Source organism: Lactuca saligna, chromosome 7 (genome assembly GCF_052625555.1).
Source record: "Lactuca saligna cultivar CGN05327 chromosome 7, ASM5262555v1, whole genome shotgun sequence".
NCBI lineage: Eukaryota > Viridiplantae > Streptophyta > Magnoliopsida > Asterales > Asteraceae > Lactuca > Lactuca saligna.
Genome location: NC_136423.1, coordinates 129461809 through 129468203, shown reverse-complemented (window position 1 = coordinate 129468203; position 6395 = coordinate 129461809).

The window sequence follows — 6395 nt, the reverse complement described above, 5'->3', positions numbered from 1 at the left end:
ATTTTCCGATGCCATGCAACCCAAATGGACCATGCCAAATCGGGTCAAGTACATAACAATTATAGTTATGGACTTAGAAACAAATCCAACAGTCTCCCACTTGGATAAGTCTAAAACTATTATTGCGTACGACTCTAAAACCCGACTAGCAATCATAGTTCTTAAAGTCATTGTCGAACTCTGACCTAGTCAATGACTTGTCCATTAGATAAGGGATCATATATTCCTCCATTCTAGATATCACATGGACAGAGACATGGATTATAATCATTCTCTCCATCCATTTGTTGTTGCCGATTTTTGATTTATGACGAATGACTAAGTAAAAAAATCAAATCAGTCCAGGCGTGGTCAAGCACTTAGGGGTTTCATTACTAAATCATTGAGGGGCCACATATATCGCTTTTATCCCTTCAAGGGTAAAAAGAATGGATAAACTTTGACTTATATGCTTGTTCTACTACTTGTTGAATCACACACAAATGCACGTTTTATAACATCGAGTTACCAATGCGTTCGTACAATCAATGTATAACCAACTCATAGTCAACAACTCATATCTCTAGGTTTGAAGAATATAAGATATTATCGTCTCATGATTCACTCTTGATAAAATCCATGAAGTTATTCAAATGAGCGTGGGTTGAATCTAATAATCGAATCTCATTCCAGGAGCACTCATGAACACGGCAGTCACTTTGTTCCAGACAAACTATAGACCCTTCATGATAGTCTTGGCTCAATACCTACTTCCAAAGTATGATGGATTGTGGATAGTTTGAATAACCTAGTTATTCGGGAAGTCAAAACATGCAAAGTAAAACACAAGAATAATCGAATCCAATATGGTCTCAGAACTTATGAATATAAATAAAACACCTTTTATTTATCACCATATTGATTACACATTATTCCTTGAATAATGTTTGAAATAATCAACTTTACACTTTAATCAAAACAAAATTCATGCCATGCTCTAAGCATGTACACTATGTTTATCCAAATTATAGTTATGCCATACACCAAGTATGTACACTATGTTTTTCTATGATCCTTACTTTGTGGAATAGATCAATTGAACATAATTCTAATGATACTCATTTCACAATCCCAAAACCTTAACGTAAATGTAAGAATTCCAAATTCCTGCCATTTACCAAAATCTGTTAGATTCTAAACTCAAATGCATTGATCCTCGTGTAATGACTATGCACAAAGTCACAAAGACTTGGCAACAGACATTACAGAGTACTCCAATGGAGATCAATTCCATGGAAACGAAGTCTCAAATTCAAAGTACACTCCTTTGAACATCCTTCTTGCATTAAGTTCTTTTTCCTAATCTTACACAGATTAAATAACTTCCACCTTTGGAGACATTTCCATATTCCCATTTTGACCATCACTTCTGAACAAGAGTTGCCTCTTTTCAGAATATGTCAATATGGTCCTTTCCAAGAATTTACACCATAATTCCAACTTTCCATGAGTAACCAATGTTTTGTAACACCTCAAATTGTCCTCAACAATTGCTTAACCACTTTAGTCATATCCAGTTCTAGTACCTTTTTCCCTCTTAACGCCCTAGGCATTTGGGAAAATTTAGAACATATGAATATTATAGCACATGCAATCGATCCTGTATCTGAAGCATATGGGACATGATTCATGATGTCTCACATAAAGACATGAAACTAGACCAGTCTTTTGCCATAATATTTCTATTTCTATTTGTTATGCTCTCATAATTCAGATTATGAAAAGGGACGCCATAATCATAATCGAATTTTAGAATGCAAATAATGTTCCCATATATAGAATTTCCTTATGTTGAGCCATTCCAACATAACATTCATATATATACTTGACTAAATTTGATTTCAAATCTCACCATCTAAGCTGTTAGATTTGAAATAAAGTATAATTTCCTCTCCCTTAATTATAGCAAAACAACTTTTCAACCCCTGCAACTTCACGAATTGAAACTTTTGTTTTCTATAATTAACATTGCTAACTTGCAACAATTATCATAATTATCATGCTTCCACTAACATGATGATTATTATCATTACACTTATACTCCCACTAGCTTTAACATGTATTTGTAAATCAGGTGGACTTCTAGAAATCAATACTTTATTGACTTTCTTACAAAAGTTCAGATTTCTGATATCAGCTGCTTTGATAAGACTTTATCAAAATCATACACCCTTTTATTAGATAGCTCACATGTATGTATAAACAATTTTTAGAACTATGAAAAGGGATTTCCTAATCATAGTCTCAATTATTTAGACCTTTTCCATTTCTCACAAGTCCAAGTTAGTGTGCCGGCTAACCACACACGCTCCACTAACGACTTTGAGAATGCAAATATCACAATTTCTATCTACTTAGTGAAAACGTTTCCTCACCATCATTTTCATGAATCAGAGAGAAACCTTATGGAACTTAGATTTTATGGTGCATGTGTTCCTATCCATGTGAATTTGTCAAAACCATAATCACAAGACAAGGTTAGTGACAAATCCAAACTTATATGGACTGAACTTGTTCAATCTTAACTTCTTGCCACTTGGCAGCACAAAAGGCCTACCATTTCTTCCAGGTTGTTATGCAAATAATTGAGAACTTGTAGAAATCAGATGCATAGTCAACTAGAATGGGCATAAAAATAGGAATATGTCAACACGATAGGTTATAAACCTCAAGTCATGTGTTGTTGATAAACTACAGGTTTTATTCTTTATTAGATCTTGAAATTCTTTCAGGATCTTCTAGACTCCCACTGTCCTCTTGTCATATAAGACTCTCTTGCCAAGAACCACTCCTTGACAAACAAATATTCAAGGGATATTGCGGATTCTTATCAAGACAAACACTTCACACAATTGGCCTTAGTTGGTCTCTGTTTTATCCAAAACATCACAACTTACCAATTTCAAATGTACAAGAGTAGAACACATTTTACTCTTATATTTGACAAGTGTTATAAACCTTCTTTAAGATATGTCACTCAACTTACAATCTTGGAGTATGAGTCTAAGAATTGTTTTGGAACGAAGTATGACTCATCTTCTTGATTTAACCATTTCAATAATTCATGACTCCTCTTCTTAGCCATAAGAATGCACTAAGATGTCCTTACAGGATTAATTGTCATATGGTTTCATAATCATTAAGATGATCGTAAAACATGATACTAAAGTACTCTCCCATATTTTCAGATTTGAGAAACTTTTATCTTTCTGCCTAATTTGATTCTTCTCATTCGTTCTGCCATACATTGAAACTTTTCCATTGTTTCAAAATTATACTTAGGCTTGTAAGTATAACCATATTTACTAAACTTTAGTAAATCATGACGAATAGTCTTATCGATCTTTTTGTGGTGGAGTTTGACCAATGCACAAAAAAGTGTACTCGAACCCTTAGTCCTTCACTTGAGTTACATATTCATGTGAACTAGGAATTAGTCTTAATTTTCCAAAGATGAAAATTTTCATTGCATGATTCCAAGTTTTGGTCCAATTGAAACTTGGGTGATGACAATCATTCCTTATTTGGTAAACTTAGACGCTACCACAAATGAAAAAATCAAATTCATATTTCCAATATTGCTAGAAACATATAAACATCAATTTTCCATAAATGTCATTGCAAGGAGATATAAAATAAAGTAAAACAAAATTTTATTTATTTATAAAATGTGGAAAAAAAACTTTTTCCTTACAATGCAACTTTAAATAAAAACTATGCTATTACATAATTCCTAGCAATCTATCATAACTCTTAAGTAGTAGCTCAAAAATTCGATATTCGAATCGTGCGATTGAAATCCATCTTCGTGATCAGATTCAAGATACTCTTCTTTTAAGATTCCCTCCCTTTGCTCGATCCTGCAAAACATCCAAATGCAATCTAGTAGCATCATGTATTAAGAATCAGCAATTAGGATCATAACAAAGTTAGATAGTGGACTTACCTGAAGCAGAGTCAAACTTTATGATTTTTCCTTCTCTCATATCCTTCAGGTAGTTAGGGAAACTTTGCTTCCAATGTCCCTTCTCTTGATAGTAAAGACATACAGACTCTTTGGGAATGGTACATGGGACTATCATCGACATAGCCTTTCTCTTTACCATTTCATCAACTGGGTTGACCATGGCCACTTCCTTTCCATTGGAAAGAGAAAAATTTTCTGGACTTCCAATGTTTCCAGTGTCAATGCCCATGGAAGTTTGAGAAATAGACCTTCCACCCAAATTTGCTTGACCATTGTGCCAAATCATTGTTGATGCAGCAGCAACAAGCAAATAAGAAAGATCTATTAGGGTCATGTCGTGATCTATCACATAGTAGTCTTTAATGAACTCACTATATGACTCAGGAAGTGATTGAAGAACCCATTCAATAGCTAAATTCCTTCAGAAAATGGCCCCAACATTCTCAACCTATCAATGTGTGACTTCATTCCTAAGACATGAGTGCACACAGGTCTTCCATCTTTATGTTTCATTGCAAGCATGGCTTGAGTAATCGTGAACTTTTCAAGTGTTCGAGCTTGTGGGTCAGGGAGAATAATTGGAGGAGGTGGAGGAAGAGAAGTATGATTTCCATGATCCAATCACGGGACATCATCTTCATTAGGAAAGTTTGTTCAGAGAGATTTGGGAATATCAGAATTGTCTGAACCAGACATCTACAATGGTAGAAAATCAAGTTAGTTGATTTAAGTCCTTAATAGATCACCCAATATGAAATATTAAGGCTAGGACCCAACACAATATCTTATAATTTGGAAAAGGGATGTCGTAAACCAAGCTATAAAATATTTGAAGGTAGGTGAATCATGATTCACCAACTTCCACCATGAAAAACGAAATAATATATTAGGATTTAATTGGATTTGAAACTCCTAGATCTTTTGAGATTCATTGAACTTTTCAATGGCATGTTTCAATCTCGATTGTGCCCTCTCAAGTTTTATGACTGGGACGCAGAGGATCACAAAACAAGGTGTGAATAACCATGCAAATTTACTTGTTACTCTTAATTTTTATCACATAATCGATGTGCTGGTTAACCACAAGCGCTCCATCGATCTATGATAAACCTTAAGCCACCATTTGCCAACTTTGTTAAATCCAAGTTAGTGTGCTGGTAAACCGCGCGCACTCCACTAACGACTTAAGCATGGTGCAAAGTGTAATTTCATGGGTTAGCAACAAATTCACATTTTCCTAAAGTAACTAAGATTGGGAATTTATTAAAGGTTTAGTTACTTTATATTTATCATTATACTTATAATGAAGGGAGAATTAGAGTCCTGTCAAACCTGTTTAGCTAACGAACCTCCACTAGTCAAGGAAGCGGTGGGTGAGAGTGGGCACCCATTAAACTGCCATTTTATAGGGAGTAACCTTATACCCCCCCCCCCTCTTATAGATCGACTTCGTGAATGAGGCCTACTAACGGTACGACTGACTTTGTTCTTATACATACATACATATATATATATATATATATAACTATTAACTATTAATATTATAATAGGATATGTGTTGAATTTTAACTTTTATAATTCTATAGGTTTAACTTGGAATTAAAGTACTCATGAGGGGAAAATTTACAAATTCCAAAACTTGAGGGCAAGTTTTGAACAAATCGAAAAACTTTTCAATTCCATAACTTATGAGTTCAAAGTAGTTTTAATAAAAAAAAACTCTTCAAGTTCCATAACTTGAGGACAAGTTATGGAAGACTTTAAAACATTTTAAAAATGAGACTCTTCATTTTTATAACTTATGGAAATCTTATGAGTTTTTAATATCATAAATGTGACTTTTCATATAACTTGAGGACAAATTACAAAAACACATATTATGAACAATATTTAGATCAATTTGGATCGAACATAGATTATCACATAATTTTCTATTAATCTAAACTAACTCATAAGAACAAGATAATTCAAATCAACCAAGTTTCATGAAATTAGCCTAACCATTAAACTAATACAAAACATGAATCTACTAACAAATATCTTTGAAATAGGATTAGCATGAACATTACCACATCAAAAACAGGTTTACAAGTTCAAAAACAGCTTAGGGTAATGTTCCTAGTCCAATTCTAGCCAAAAAAACTCGAATATATGTTGTCAGGGGGTCCAACTCGTCGAGTGCAAGAACCAACTCGACGAGTTGGATGAATTTGCACATGGACTCATTGAGTCCCTTGTCCAGACAGCAAAAAATTCGATTTTTCCAGCTTTTTCCAGCAAATTGCATCAAGTATAATTGAAAACAAGCGTAGGCTCTGATACTACTGTTGGGTTTTGAGTCTTCTAACACTCCTATGTTGTACATGCAACCCTATAAACCTTGGATCTA